This window comes from Dromiciops gliroides, chromosome 5, assembly GCF_019393635.1.
Source record: "Dromiciops gliroides isolate mDroGli1 chromosome 5, mDroGli1.pri, whole genome shotgun sequence".
NCBI lineage: Eukaryota > Metazoa > Chordata > Mammalia > Microbiotheria > Microbiotheriidae > Dromiciops > Dromiciops gliroides.
Window position 1 is genome coordinate 294,206,972 of NC_057865.1, and position 16,104 is coordinate 294,223,075.

General features: G+C 47.0%; 1 pseudogene; it reads right to left on the bottom strand.

Moving 5' to 3' along the window:
* Positions 1-2,921: 2,921 nt before the first annotated feature.
* LOC122729067 lies at positions 2,922-12,763 on the bottom strand (annotated as a pseudogene).
* Positions 12,764-16,104: the final 3,341 nt, after the last annotated feature.

The window sequence follows — 16,104 nt, forward strand, 5'->3', positions numbered from 1 at the left end:
CTGGTACTCTGGACATTGGCTGGACCCATTTTTGTACATCCTATGGCTTTAAACACATAGGGTGTTTTGTTTTGTTTTGGGTTTTTTTGCAGGGCAATGAGGGTTAAGTGACTTGCTCAGGGTCACACAGCTAGTAAATGTCATGTGTCTAAGTTCATATTTGAACTCATGTCCTCCTGAATCCAGGGCCAGTGCTTTATCTACTGTGCCACCTAGCTGCCCCTGGCTGGACCATTTTAAGAGCGTCTTGAGCCCCAACACATGTCTAATCTCTCTCCTTGCTTGCAAGCCATTTCCCTCCCTTTGAAATTAAACATCTTCTCGAGTCCTGACTCTCTTGTCTCTAGTCTGCTCTGTGGGTTCCGGCCAGCCACTGGTTAGAGGCTGGTTAGGTGCAGTTGATGTGTCAGACACCCATGGCAGCTTGGCCCCCAGTTTGGGAGTACAGAAGGGACTTTAGACATTCATTTTTTTCTGGGTGGGGCAATGAGGATTAAGTGACTTGCCCAGGGTCACACAGCTAATAAGTGTCAAATGTCTGAGGTGGGACTTGAACTCAGGTCCTCCTGAATCCAAGGCCAGTGCTTTATCCACTGTGCCACCTTGCTGCCCTGCAGAAGTGACTTTAGGATGTGGGGTGTTCTGGTCCTTTTCTTGGCATCAGTGTTATTAGATGAAAACACCAATGGAGCCTCAGCAGATGATGTAAATTGCCAAAAGCTGAAGCTGGGTTAGAATTCCAAGCCTACAGCAATGGCTCTGACGCCTGGGCTTTCATCATTCCTGGCACGAAGGGAAAAAGGAAGGTCAGGGGACTTAGGGATGTCATCCCAAATCATAAAGCATCCAATGGAGAGCTTCCTAAGTAGCCAGAGCACAGGCCTATGTGAACTAGCAGACCCAGCATGGGAATCCCATAAAGGCTACTATTTCAAAGTTTAAAAACATATGAACATCAAACTGTGCCTTTCTATGTGGTGGAGCAGAAGGGAGAGAGGGACTATTACACAAAATGACTGCTATGCAGAGCTTACAAACAGACTCTACTATTTTTAAAAAAATTTTTAAATCTTTTTAAAAAATTTATTTTATTATTATCCAGTTACATATTACATATAAGGATAGTTTTCAACATTGGTTTTCACTGGATTTTTAGTTTCAAATTTTTCTTCCCCACCCCGCCTCCCCAAGATGGAAAACAGTCTGATATAGGTTGTATATCTACAGTCACATCAAACATAATTCTACATTAGTCATCTTGTGAAAGAAGAATCAGAACACAAAGCCAAAACCTCAAACAAGAAGGGAAAAAAAAACAGTCCAAAAGTAGAAACAATATGATTCAATCTGCATTCATAATTCACGGTTCTTTTTTCTGGATGTTGAGAACATTTTCTATCACGAGTTCTTTGAAACTGTTTTGGATTGTTGCACTGCTGAGAAGAGCCAGGTCTATCCCCATTGTTTATCATGCAATGTTGCTGTTATTGTGTACAATGTTATCCTGGTTCTGCTCCTCTCAGTCAGCATTAGTTCATATAAGTCCTTCTAGGTTTCTCTGAATTCCTCCTGCTCATCATTTCTTACAGCACAATAGTATTCCATTACATTCATATACCACAACTTGTTTAGCCATTCCCCTGTTGATGGGCATTCCCTCAATTTCCAATTCTTTGCCACCACAAAGAGAGCTGCTATCAATATTTTTGTACATGTGGGTCCTTTTCCCTTTTCTATGATCTCTTTGGGATACAGACCTAGCAGTGGTACCAATGGGTCAAAGGATATTAACAGTCCCATAGCCCTTTGGGCATAGTTCCAAACTGCTCTCCAGAATGGTTGGATCAGTTCACTGCTCCACCAACAATGCATTAGTGTTCCAATTTTTCCACAGCTTCTCCAACATTTATTATTTTCCTTTTTTGTCATATTAGCCAATCTGATAGGTGTGAGGTGGTACCTCAAAGTTGTTTTAATTTGCATTTCTCTGATCAATAGTGATTTAGAGCATTTTTTCATATGGCAATAGATAGCTTTGACTTCGTCATCAGAAAACTGCCTGTTCATAGCCTTTGACCATTTCTCAATTGGGGAATGATTTGGATTGTTATAAATTTGGTTTAGTTCCCGGTATAGTTTAGAAATGAGGCCTTTATCAGAAATACTGGCTGTAAAAATTGTTTCCCAGTTTTCTGCCTTCCTTCTAATTTTGGCTGCATTGCTTCTGTTTGTACAAAAAGCTTTTTAATTTAATGTAATCAAAGTCTTCCATTTTGTTTTTCATAATATTCTCTATCTCGTTTGGACATAAATTGTTTTCCTCTCTATACATCTGAGAGGTAAACTATTCCTTCCTCTCCTAATTTATCTATGGTATCACAAACAGGCTCTACTATTAAAAGAAACAAATACCATGGTCCTTCTCAGTGTATGAGCTTAAAGCTTGTTTAAACTGTTGTCTCCCCTAAAAATACCCCCCACACCCACAGACTCTCCCCCTCCTTCCATAATATTACATCAGCCCACCACTTCTGGAGGTTATCCTAGGATAGCTCCTACATGGTATTAGGGTTTATTCAATGAATAAAAATGCATTTATTAAATGCTTACTATGTGCAGAGCATGGTGCTAAGCACTGGGGAGACCAGCAGGAAAACAGACACAACCTTGGGCCTTACAGGAGCTTAATGGAGGAAGACAGTGTGGATAAAGTTTCTGCTACAAGTCAAATGGAAGGCGCCATGATCCTTCAGGTGCAGAGGGTAATGCCACCTCTTTAATGTTCCCATTGAAAAAATGAGAAGAGATAATTGCAAAAACAGCACACAATATTAACTTAATAGAATGTTTATTGGATCTCTGATATTGTTATTAGCTGAAATTAAAATTTTTCCTAACTGGATATTAGCATGTTACTGCTTTTGGTCTCATTGTCTTTCACATGTCTTTAATGTCATTCACAAGTAGTTGTACAATGAGATGTAGCATCCGAGGTGCAGGAAATGGAGATCTGGCTTTCTGTTCCCAAACGAGTTGTGATGTAGGCATCGCTGAGGCCCAACAACATCTGAGAGCTCTGTGGCCGCTTGGATTTCTCTCTCAGGTTCTTAGGTTTCCATAATAGGACCAACCATGGTGATATATGTAGTGCAAGTATGTTATATTGCCATGGTTGGTCCATCTGCCACCTGATTTCCTGCCGACCTGGTTCTGTGGGATGACGACTTGGCGCGAATTGGCATCATTGGTGCACTCAAATGTCTGGCTTAGGGTACAGATAACTCATATCCCCTGGACCACTTGTTTTTTATCCAATATTTTATGTAACTCAGGTTGCAGCTTTCCTTGGGCAGTCTCTCAGATTTTACATCAACCACCTGTCCAACATTTGTGATGATATCTGTGTGATTGGCATAGCGGTACCTCCATAAATGGCACTTAGCTTTGCAAATCCTTGGGCTAGCCCTCCAAGGCCATAGAGTGGCTAAAGATGCAGGCTTTTGCCAGATCTTTCCAAAGTTCTAACTCTAGAGTTTAATCTTGTTGACGGTTTTATAATATGGTTGATCAAAATAGTCATTAGTTCTGTAAAGGGTAAAAGGCAAAGGGCATGACCAGTGAAATCTATGACATCTTAACCCAAATCAGACTTCTTGTCCATATCTCACATTGGCGTCTTCCTAGGATTAACCCCCTCAAAAGTTCTGGAGTCTTTTTCATTAAAGTTGGCAACATACGTTCAGTTTCCTGAGCTTGCATTACTCAGATAGCCCAGCAGGTGGGATGCCAGGGCTTCTACCTCAGTGCAAGAACCGTAGTAGATTTTCCCTCCCTTGTAAATAACACTTCCTTCAGTCATTTTTAAAGTTCAAATATTAGTGACTTCTGTATAAAGCAGCATCTTAACCAACTGATCACTAGCCAAAGGGAATTTGGGAATTAGGTCTACACACCAGTCTTTGCCCCTTCCCATCAAGGCTGGTGATCTTGGCATATTAAACCTTCTGGGATGGGGGGTGGTGAGAGAGACAGGGAGTGGGTGCGCTTTTAATTCCAGAGGAGGTATTTCAATCCATGGGACCCAGAACTTACTTCCATTTACTGACGTGATCCCTAAAGTCTTGAGTCCGTGAGGCCAGTGTCTGGCGTGATCACATCACGCTCCTCAATTATGACAGGGCCAAACAAGGGAGGGAACGGTAGAGGAGAAAAATATAGAAGGGGACAAGACCACCAAAGGGAGGAAAATCAGCCCACCTTCTGAACTACATGGAAGAGCGGAAGGAGGAGGAAGAGGAGGAGAAAGAGAAGAAACTGTCCATCTGCAGTGCACTCCCTCCTCCTCTGGAGGATTATAGATGATAGATTCAGGGAATGATCCATGCATGAAAGAGTGAGGTGTAAATCAAGCTCGTCGAAGGTATGGATGATTTTGTTTTTTGTCTCTGTGCCCTCAGTGCCAAGCGGAATACCTGGTAACCAACAGGGACATAATAAATGCTTGTTGAATTGAACTGAATTAGATTCTAGCTACAGATGTTGGCCTGTGTCTAAAGCCAGGGCAGGAGAAATTGGGAAATGCACAGTTTCCAGCAGAGGGCAGGGGCAGGGGCAAAGGCAGGAGCACAGAAGGAGCTGGTGGGTCTCTGGCTCAGGAAGTCTCAGGAAGGAGAAGTCCCAGCAGTACCAAGGAGGAATCGTGTCTCCCTGTCCAGAAGCATCGTTGTCCACCATCAGGGAGCAGGAGAAAGTGGGGCTCCAAAGCCTGGCAGCCACCCTTTTTGTGCCCATCGATGAGGTTTGGAAGGGGTGTCAGTCTGGCATCTGGGATCCAGCTCCTGAGGGTTCCAAGGTCTCCTGGCCCAATCAGATGACGGATGCTTGGGAAGAGTAAGGCCATGGACTGCTTCCATCTTTGCTAGATCCACAGAGGAGGAGGCTGATGAGCTAGGGTATAAAGAGGGAAAAAAAAATTAAAAAAAAAAAAAGAAGAGGGGAAAGTGTGACATCATGTCCGACTTTGACTTCTAACAAAAACCAAGCCATGAGCTGGCTGCCTCCCAGAACCCAGATCTTGGACTGTCCCCTTCTGACTTCCTGCAGAGATGTTGGACCTATGTGTAAAACAATGGGAAAAGCTAAGTAAGTAATTGAAGGCAGTGAGTGTGATTATCTACAATTTGAAACAGCTGTCTAGCCCTTTCTGTTTGAAGTCTCTCATCTAGGCAGACAGAAACATGCAGCTGTCATGGGGTGTGTGTGACAGATAGAAAGCCTCTAACAGACAAGCAGGAGGCCCACTCTTGTAGCCCCATGGATGGTTTTGTTGTATTTTGGACGGCTATTCCCTGGGACCCCAAATCTAGGCCAGCAAGGCCCAGGGGCTTGCTTTTTAGTTCTGGGGAGTGGGAAGAGCAGTTGTATCTGTTTTTGTAGGATGGGGATATCCACCCCCTCCAGCAGCAGGGCACCTTTTAAATAGCCAACCCCCCCCCCACTCAAAGCCAGCAAACATTAGGTGCTTACTGTATGCCAGATTAATGTAGTAGATGAAGAGCCAGGCTCTGTGTAAGGGAGGCGAAGACTGGTGCATTCTAGTCCCACATTTGACACATCTGAGCTCTATGACTCTGGGCAAGTGGCTTAAACTCTGAGATTGCAAGCTACAGAGCAGCTGCCACCTGCATTGGTAGAGGGATTTCCACCATCTGGGAGTTCCCCATGCCAATGAAATCATAGTTCCAGTAAAAAAAAGTAGAAGGCTCCACTGGAAAATAACTATTGATAATTTGTAACCACAACCAAAATGACAAGAGCCATTATGAATTCAAACAGTTACTGAATTTGTATTTTATTAATCAACCATATAATTGGCAAAAAATCACAGCTCTGGACCTGTGATTTCCTTGGGTTGGAGGGATGCTTACATAAGGAAACCCCGAAGAGTGGCCTGGGGTATGGAGTGGGCGGGCGCTGGCCCAGGGTTGCTCAGGTGGCACGTGTCAGAGGCAGGCTGACAGAGGCCGCTGTCCTGCAGGCCTCCCTGAGTGACACCACATCTGTCTATGCAAAACACGATTCAGCACACAGGAGGTGTGGTGGCCACATGTTGGAAACCTCCGACCTGGGATCCAACTCTCATTCTCACTGCCTTAGCTCCCTAAGCCAATGGTGGGCACGATTTCTGTTATGTATCACTTCTGATGTGCAGACTGACCTCACCTAGAACCGCCCACAAGGCTGCAGGTGACCCCCACCTAGAACAGGGGCCCAGACAGGATGATGGTGAGGACGACGAGGCTTGGTGGGGATCCAGCACATCCAACTTACAGACTTGTGCCGCCCAGATCAGCCACATGGCCAGGGGAACATCTCTAGAGGCCAGCCCTGTCTGCTCCATCTCCCCAGGGGGCTCTCTGCCAGGCCTACGGCAATAGGGTCAATGAAGGGCCTGGGGAAGCAGAGGCTGGCAGGCAATCTGCTAAGGGAAACAGGGTACCCTGTGCCCAGCAGATGGGAGTGTAAGGAAGGGAAAGCAGCATCTGCTGCAATGGCAGAAAAAGAGAGAGCCACGAGGAGCCTGGACTGCCCTTGGGATCTGAGGCTTATTCCTCATCCCACTGGGGTCCCTTGGGACCAGTTGAAGCCAGCAGCGGCAGCTGCCAGACCCAACCCATGCTTGGCTTCTTCCTGTCTTTGGTTTGCTTCATCCCTACCTGGGATCCTCGGTTGTACTCTGACCATTTGTATCCTTCTACAAGGCAGCTTGGTCCTCAGGCTTCTGTTTACAGGAGCCCCAAACCTTGAGGCAGAGGAAGGAAGAAACAAGGGTCTGGGTCTTGCCTTACTCTCCATTCAGGAAAACCGATATTTACTAAGGACCTACTGGCTATTAATTGGCATCGCCAGGCTTCAGGGTCAATTCATAAGAGCACAGGTCTAGAGCTGGATTCCAAGGCCCCTCTGAAGCCATTTACCCCCAAGCCCATTTTACAGATGAGGAAACTGAGGCCCAGGGAGGGGAACTGACTGGCCCTGGTTACCAGGTAGCAAGTATCTGAGGCAGAGGAGAACTGGAGCCTCTTTCCACTGAACTGCATTGTGGGTCATAGGCCGCTCATGACAGTGGGCTCTGGTGGTATCGTAGCCCCCCTCCCCAATCTGGCTAGATTGGTGAACCCAGGGGGACATGAGTATCTCAGACAAGAGCACAGATGGCAGGATGGCCTACAGGGTGGGCAGGGAGGTGGGCAGTCCTGCTCTGGGCTCCAATTATTCTCCTGGTAGTGAGAATCAGAACCCAGAATCCTGGCCTATTGTCTTATAGAATTAGTTGGGCAGGAGTGGTACCTCACTAGCAGGCAGGGCTCACTTCTGGGCAGTTTTATTGGAAACTGAAGTGTCCCCCAGGTGTCATACTTTTCCTTCTCCATAAAGGAAGGAAAAGCTATTGGTATAGCCCATGGCCAAAGGCATTGCGGGCTCCAGGCAGCATGAATTCTTCTAGACATGGGCCGGCTGCTTTCCAGCACACTTGGTTTCCATTTTTTGAACTGCAAATGAGCAGCAGCCCGGCTTAGGGAATGGTGGGCTGGCCCTGGAGTCAGGGGTCAAGTCTTGCCTCTGATACCCCCGACTGGCTGACCCTTGGCAACTCCGTCATCTCCCAGGGCCTATTAGGTGCAGCATTGGAGGGGGGAGGAGGGGGAGGGAAGCAGCATTTCTGTAGCACCTACTATATGCCAGGCACTGAGCTAAGTGCTTTTTGACACATCCTGCCTCCTCTGAGTCTTAGGAGGACCCTGTGAGATAGGCACTGTTATTATCCACATTTTACAGGTGAGGAAATGGAGACAGACTTGTCCAGGGTCACACAGCTAGTAAATGTCTGAGGCTACATTTGAACTCAGGTCTTGCTGACTCCTGCTACCTCATAGGTAAAGGGTGTTATTTTATATGGGAATTCCCTCTATCAAGGAAATCACAGGCCCACAAATCATGTATTTTACCCTGACCCTAACACCAATAGAATGAACACCACCCCGACACTGGATGGCACAGAAGGAGACCGTTATGCATGAAACTCTGTGGATTGCGTGCTCCAAAGTGCCATTTTCCAAGCAGCCCCACTGGCCTGACCCCTCCTGCCAGTCACCCATGAAATCTTCCCTGCCCTCCGTTGATCACAGCTCTGTCGCCTCACGTCACCTTGTGGGAGGTGGTGCCAGAACAAGAGTTCACATGCCCACAGGGTCAGTTTCCTTTTTTGTGCAGCTTGTCCCTCACAAGCCTGCCAGGGTGGGTGGTGCACATTTCATTTTCAGTGGGAATCCTGTAGCTCAGACAAGGGAAGGAAGGCACTTCCTGAGATCACCCAGTACATTCTGACTCAATCACCATCTCTGCCTTCAAGTTAAGAGCTGTGGCCTCCAATGGAGGAGGGAGAAGAGGAGTCACGTGGACCAAAGTCTCTTGTCCTTGCCTTTCCTAGATCACCTTCTGCTATAGCCAGTTGTCTCCAGACAACACGATAGAGGTGATGGTATAACCCTAAATGCCACCGAGTGCGAGTCTCGACAGTTTGCGTAATCACCAACTCGGGCCACTTTGGACTCACTCTGTGCGGGGGAGGTCAGAAGGGGGTGCCCTGAGAAGGTTTCTTTGGGGCCAGAGGAAAGACCTAGGCCTTGTCGCTAACCATTGAGCCTCTCTCCTTTTGCCCTGAATTGCCAGGGTATGAGCACCCTGGACAGAGACTGGCAGTAGCTTTGTCCCCACTAGCCTGAAGCTCAGGCCGGTGCAGAGGCCTAAGACTGAGACACAGTGGCTTCCTTAGAGAAAACACTGACCACTCAACAACTCAAAGCGCGAGGGGACAGTGCAGCTCTCTGAAGCATCAGGACCCTTTTGCGGTCATCCTCCTTGGGCTCCTTGCCCCACTGTGCCTGCAGTTTCTGTGTGCTCCTCTCCTACTTTGGCCCCCCTCCATTATTTCCAGATTTATCTGTCTTCCTCATTCTTGGCAATCTTGAAGTATTATTATGCACCATGATGTTAGTGGTCCACAGTTCAACCAGTTGCCTGTTGTTGGAGCTTTCAGTTTTCTTTGCAATTACATCGAATGCTGTGCAGAATGTCTCTTAGCAGAGAGGACTTTTAAAAGATGGCACTTTGAGAGGAGATCCCCAACAAGGGTGTTTATTGGCAGGTTCACTTTTCTATCCTCTATCCTGGGCTCAAGGACACCCAGGAAATTTCCCAAACCTCAAGGACTTGAGGTTTCATTTGCATGGAGATGCCCTCTCATCAATGGAGCTGAGTGCAGGCCCTCCATGCTTTCTTTAGGAGATGGCTTCAGGAATTTCAGACCAAAAATATTTTCCTCTAGGGTGACCAGTAGTCGACAGTGAGTCTTCCCACACTCCACTGGGGTGGTGCTTGGCCAGTGGATAGAAGGTCTGGTAGGAGGTGTGGTCTCCCAGCCTTCCCAGTGTGGGTGGATGGGCCAGGACCTCTCCTTCTGCTCCAGCCTACTACGGGCAGGGCGACCTACACATTGGGAGGAGGCACTGTCTGCCGACAGCTCACTGTGCCAAACTATATGATACTCCCAGTGGTGGATGGCTTCCTTGGATGTATACACATTGTTTGTTCTTGTCCCTCTCTGCTTTCTGACCTTGGGTATTTGTCCAGGACAACATATGGTTCTTGGGTATCTCCAGTCGCTGGCACATAGTAGGCACTTAATGTTTTGTCAACTGCTTTATACTTATATATCTACATATTGACTCTTTCCATAGAATGGAAACTTCTTGAGGGCAGGAACCATTTCAGTTTAGTCTGTGTTCTTAATGCCTGGCACAGTTTTTGGCATGTTGTATGTTAATGTTGAATTGAAATGTTCTGGCATGACTTTGTAAGCATGCTCCCTTATTCCTAGTTTTCTTGACAATGCAATCCTAGAGTGTGTTAGTGACTTCCTACTTAGTTTCTTTTAGAGGATTATTATAGAGCTACTTCAAGGCTGATCAAGGATTGGGATTTCCTTGGGAAGTGAGAAGACTTCCACAAATTGTGTTTGACCTGGCATTCTCCTCTGACCAGGCTGACCAGGAATCATTGGACCTGAGCTGTTTTACTTGTCTTTTAATACTGGGCCACTTTCTATCCGATTTACAAGAATATGTCTGGATTTGGCCTCTTTAGTAAGACAGATGTTCAGAAGTTCACCTAAATCTCCCCTTTTTACAAGCTGAGTCTCAGACCTTCTCTATCTGCCTTCTAACTTTCATTTCTCTACTTCTTCCAACACAGGGAAATAAAAAGGAAGAAATTAAGAGTGAGGGAAAGTGAGAAGAAAGGAAAGAGAGAAGAGAAGCAAAACCTGAGAGGAGATGAAGGAGAAGAGAAGGTAGAGAGAGTGAAAGAGGGGATGAAGAAAGAGAAAGGGAGAAAGATGAAGGTGAGACAAAGTTTGGAAAGTGAAGGAGAAAAGAGAAGAGAAAAAAGGAGAAGAGAGAAATGAGGTCAGAGAAAAAGTTGGGGAGGGAAAGGATAAAAGAAGAGGGAGATGAGAAGAGACAGCACTAGAAGAGGAGTGAGAAGGGAAGGACCCACAAGTCTTCTTGCCTCAGTCCCAGTGCAACAGACCACATGGGTCTGACTTCCTTTCCTTGGGTGACCCCAGGGGCTATTACCAGTCACTTGAAGCTTTTGGGCAGCAGCTGAGCCTCTGCCTCAGCTTCTAATCATCCACTATGCAGCATTGGCAGAGACCCTAACCCTAATTCCACACAATCACATCTACAGATAGGGAGATCAGTAAGAAAGAACCTTGTCCTCCCAAGTCTCAAGGCGGGTGAGTTCTGAGAACACTGGCTTATGCCTATTTCTCCTGTGGTCTAATCCTGGTTTGGGGTTTGGGGGGTGTGTGTGTGTGTGCTTGGATTAATGCAGATACCAGGTCTGCAGTCTAGTTAATGAAGCAAGTAGCCTTTGTATGGCTCCAAGGGTTCTGTGATTGAATATTTTTCAAGCCACGTAAAAATAAATAGAAAACAGGCCTGCAGGCATTGATTTAAGATAGTCCAATTGTCCCTATTCAGCCGATCCGACCCAGAGACTAGGGAGCATATAGGGAGGAACACTGGACTAGGCCAGAAAAACTCAAGTCTGAACCTTGGCTTTGCCACTTGCTCACCGTAGATCTCTATCTGTGACCACAGAGCACCAAATGAAGAAGACAAGCCAAAGGTCCAGGAGAGGCTCTGACTTTTGCCTTCCTTCCCATTAACTGTGCCTCTACTAGCACAGGAGGGGAGGCTTATCCTTTTCTCTCCCTGACTCCTCTTTGTCAGTCAGATCCAGTGCTCTTGACTTTGGGCTTAAGGTCATGTTCCTTTGTCTAAGCAGAGTTCCTTGTCACTCATTTATAAGGCAATCATTTAAAAATGAAATGTCATTTTTTTCACCCAAGTTCATGGATCCCCTGAAATAGAGAGGGGGGTCTGTAGCCCCCAAGTCAAGAAGCCCTGTCTTTGAGCCAGTCAGAATAGCAGATGGCAAAGAGGGCAAAGCATGGACATAGGCACGGCCATTTTCAAAATCTTACAAGCCTCTGATGAAAAGCAAGTGAAATGGAATTTTGATTACAGGAAACTGAAAACGAATTCAAGTAGGATAAGAAGATATGTGTGTGTTCTGCTGGGAAAAAAACATCTTTGTGACAGTGTCTCTGCTATGGGTCTAATGCCCAAGAAATCTAGAGAATATAACGGCAGGTAAGTGCTCAGATGAACAGTTTTCAAAAGAAGATTCACAGACTATTAATAGCCATGGGAAATATTGCTCCATCTCCTGATAACGAGATAAATACCATTTGAAACAACCCAGAGGTTTTACCTCATACCCAATAAATGAACAAAGATGCCAGAAGATGGCAATATTGGAAGAGCTGTTGTTAGCAGGGCACCCCGTGCATTGTTAGTGGAGCTGAGAGCTGGTCCAACAATTCTGGAAAGCAGCTGGGAATGATGCAAAGAAAGTGATGAAGATGTCCGTGCTCACTGAGCCATGTACTTCGAGGGGGGCAGTGACAAAAAGAAAGGTTTCATCTCTGCTTAGAGCAGCAATGTTCATGGTAGAAACAAAGCAGATGTCCGTCTAGTGGTGAATGACTACACCAATTTGGGCATACGAGGCCAATGGAACCTTACCAAGCTGGAAGACACGATGAATATCGTGAATCCAAAGAAACATGGAACAACGAATGTGTAAACTGATACAAAATGAAATAAGTGGACCCGTGGAAACACTATCCATGGTGATTCCAGTTTTGTAATCAGTTGGGGAAAAGACCCCAAGAAAACGATTGAAACTGAACGTAAAGTCACAAGATCCAGTAGAAGACAGGCACTAGCCCAGCCCCTTGAAGAAGTGAAGGAACAAGGGTGTGTAACAGTCAATTTAACATCAGACTTAAAAAGAATACATTGGTTATTTTAGGGGAAATTTTTTCTTCCTCTTTTTGTTTAATTATTATAAGTAATGGTTCCCTGGGAGGATGTAGGTGGATGGGTATAGTGGGAAATGAGAGGGAAACATCAATTTAGATTTAGAAAATAGAGCGTGTGGTGGATTGGATGGAAAACTGGGTACAGAGAAAGCCCTGGGGTCAGCCCACCTCTGACCCACATTGGCTCTGTCACCCTGGGCAGTGCTGGAGGTTTCCCTCTCAGCTTACGAGTTGCAGAGAAGGTGCCATCCTGCACTGGCAAAGGGAGCTTCCTCCCCTCAGAGTGCCCCATACCAGTGGAACCTGAGGACCAGGCCCGATCCCTATCCTCTAAGAAAAGCAAGTTGTATCCCTGGAAAGAAGGGAGGAGGAGGTGCTAGGAGAGAAGCTGAACCCCTGAAGGATTTCAAGCAGTTCTCCCCACCCCCAGTCTTTGTTCTTGTGTTTACTGACTTCTGGGCTTTGCTCCTGATAGACCAATTCCACTGATGCACTTTGCTGTTGACTCAACCTAGTATCAGACAGTTTGGGGTTTGGGGCAGCTGGGTGGTGCAGTGGATAGAGTGGCAGCTCTGGAGTCAGGAGGACCTGAGTTCAAATGGGGCTTCAGACACTTCCTAGCTGTGTGACCCTGGGCAAGTCACTTCACCCTGCTTGCTTCAGCTTCTTCATCGGTCAAATGAGTGATAAAAGGAAATGCCCCGTGGATTACAGGGAATGGAAACTTTTACATGAACAAAAAATGAATTCACATGCTTGGGGTAGACAGGTTTGAGGCCTGTAGGTGACCTTCAACCTAAGCTAGCCCCCTGCTTAAACAGTTTACCGGATGTGGCCACTGCCCATGCTACAGTTTCCACAGGTGAAGCAGGCGGACACCCAAGGTGTCCGATCAGCCCTCACCCCAGAGGCGCTGGTCCTCCTGAATATGGTAAATATCTGGAGATATCACCCATAGGAACCAGAGCTTTGGGGAGGGAGGAATCCTGGGTAATTTTTAAGCCTGTCAAGAGGTTCAGAGACCCCAAAGCTTCAGAATCACTGACCTAGTGCATCCTCATTTGAAGTGACAAATGAGCTTGACATGCTCTCTTACCTCTGCCTGTTCCCAGATCCTATTCATCCTTCAAGGCCCAGATCATGCCTCTCCACCTCAGGAAGCTGTCCCTAATGACTGACTCCAAATGCTCTGTTTGCCCTTTCTCTCATTCCTCTTTCTCATCACTCAGCATTTGATTCTATTCTGCCGCGAATTGTTCTCTTTTGTTTCATCTGTGTTCATCTCCTCTCCCCAAGCAAATCAGAAGGCCCTCGACAGCCAGGGTTGGGAGGATAGAGAGTTCTCAGCTACCTCAGTGGAACATTCGAGGCCTAAGCAGGTTGAGCCACACACTCCCCTCCTCTCCAAGGGGGTCAGGAATCATGTTGTATGAATGTATTCCAGGCTGTCCATGAACTTGGATGGAAAAAAATGATGTTTCATTTCAAAATAACCGGCTTCCTTTGTAATTGCACGCGTTCTTTTTTGTCCTTTTGGGGATCTACCCCTTCACAATGACTGCTCTAGAGGTAACATCACCCCCATGGTCATTGCCAGGCTTGTATAAGTCAGTAAGGCTTTCCTCGCATTGCCTGGTCCTTCTGAATTCCTTCCAAGCCCTTGGGTTCAGTCTGAATCTGAAGAAGCATTTTGGTGCTTTGGCATAAGCAGAGCTCGCCACCTCTTTTCCTCTGTTTGGGAGACTCAGATGAAACTTGCAGAGTTCAGCATTCCTCTGCTCAACAGTGTCATGGAAGAAGGGCAGTCCCATGTAGACCGAAAGCAAAGGGATCACATTCTGTGTGATTTCCTATGGGCACTGGGCGTTGCACTTCTTGCCTTCTCAATGGGTGGAGGGAGAGAATTTGAAAGTGAAAATAAATAAATCAAAAGAAAATTAGGGGCAAAGGCAGGAGTGAAGCTGGAGGGGGACAATCCCTCCTGTTGGGAGCATTTACTGCCGTCGGGCCGTCAGGCCGATGTCCCAGTCTCTGCATCAGTGTCTCTTCCACCTGCTTGCCTCATGGCTTGTCTCTCCCCATCTTTCTCCACCATTGGCACAGTCCCTCTTCTCTCCACAAGCCTTTTTTCCCCAAAGGTGATGAGGGGAGGACCAACTGAGGGGTCCAAGTAACTATCTCTTCAGCAGTTCCCCTCTGCCCCAAGTCTCTGCTCCCCAGAGGCAGGCTGCACAGAACAGTAAGGAGCAGGGTCGGCATTTGGACCCAGGTCTTCTGAGTTCCAAATTCACCACTTCCAGGGCAGGGTTGGCTGGCCACCAGTCTGGAGTCACAGATGCTCTAGACTTGTGACCTTGGGCTCTCCTGGGGGCAGGCTGACCAGCGGCAGCTTATTCAAAGCTCAGCTTACACCAAGCTACTGTGGAGAGAAGGTATCCTAGAATGAGCTCCATTCAATTCTCCTTGCATCTGCCATTGTCCAAGGAGTCATGTTGGTGCCTACTGGGTGAGAGCCGGTCAGTCACAAACAGCCGGCTCAGCCTTGCCAGGATGCTTCCCTGGCCCCTGGCCCTGAGCAGCCCTCACTACTCACCTTGACCTCTAGCAATAATAATACTAGCGAGCATCTAGAGAGTGCTTAGTGTGTGCCCAGCACTGGGTTAGGTGCTCTACACACATGATCTCATTGGATTCTTCCAACAACCCTGGGAGGCAGGCACAGAGGAGAAAACTGAGGCAAACAGAGGTGATGCGACTTGCCCAGGGTCATCCAGCTAGTGAGCATCTGAGGCCAGAAAGGAACACTGGTCTTTCTGAGGCCAGGCCCAGTACTCCATCCCCTGCACCATGTAGGTTCATCAAGGCTCAGCTAATGTGGCACCTCCTTAAGAGGCCTCTCCTGACCACCCCCTTATTAGTTCCCTGCCCCCTGTTATTGTGTATGTGTTTTGTATATATCCTTTATTTACTTATCTGTGACTCTGGTATATCCCATCAATAGATCGTAAGCTCCCTGAGGACAAGGCACTTTCATTTTCATCCTAGCATTGGGCCTAGCACATAGTAGGTGCTTAATGCTCCCAGTTTTACAATGTTTTGACTGTCCTTTTTGGGTAAAGCACATATCAATCAGGCTACAAAGCCAGTGCACCTTTGTTCTTCTCGATGGACACGGGAGGCCCAACACACCCTTGGACTGGTGAGAGGGTTGGCCGATGAGTGAATTAACCATGGAAACACCTACCACACAGCTTGGGCCCACAGGCCTCATCTCAGAGGCTTGGAGTCTTTGCCAATTCTGAACATCAAATGACAACTCGGTTCTCACACTTGGCTCTGTCAGCCAGTTGGCACCGAATCCCCAGAGCTTCAGCCCTTAAATCTGTTTCCTCACCATTGGGGAAGGGAATCTGGGCTCTAGGAAAAGTGTGCTGGTGGGTTTTTTTTTAAATGTGGGCGAACCTGTGCAGAAAAAAAAATCAGCCAGTACTCTCTTTCCCTGTGTTGGCAACATGGGGGACCAGCAGGGGCTGCAGGGGCCTGTGTCTTGGGCGCAAAGCTGTCTCTTGGCCAACAGAAGCTTTCCCTTG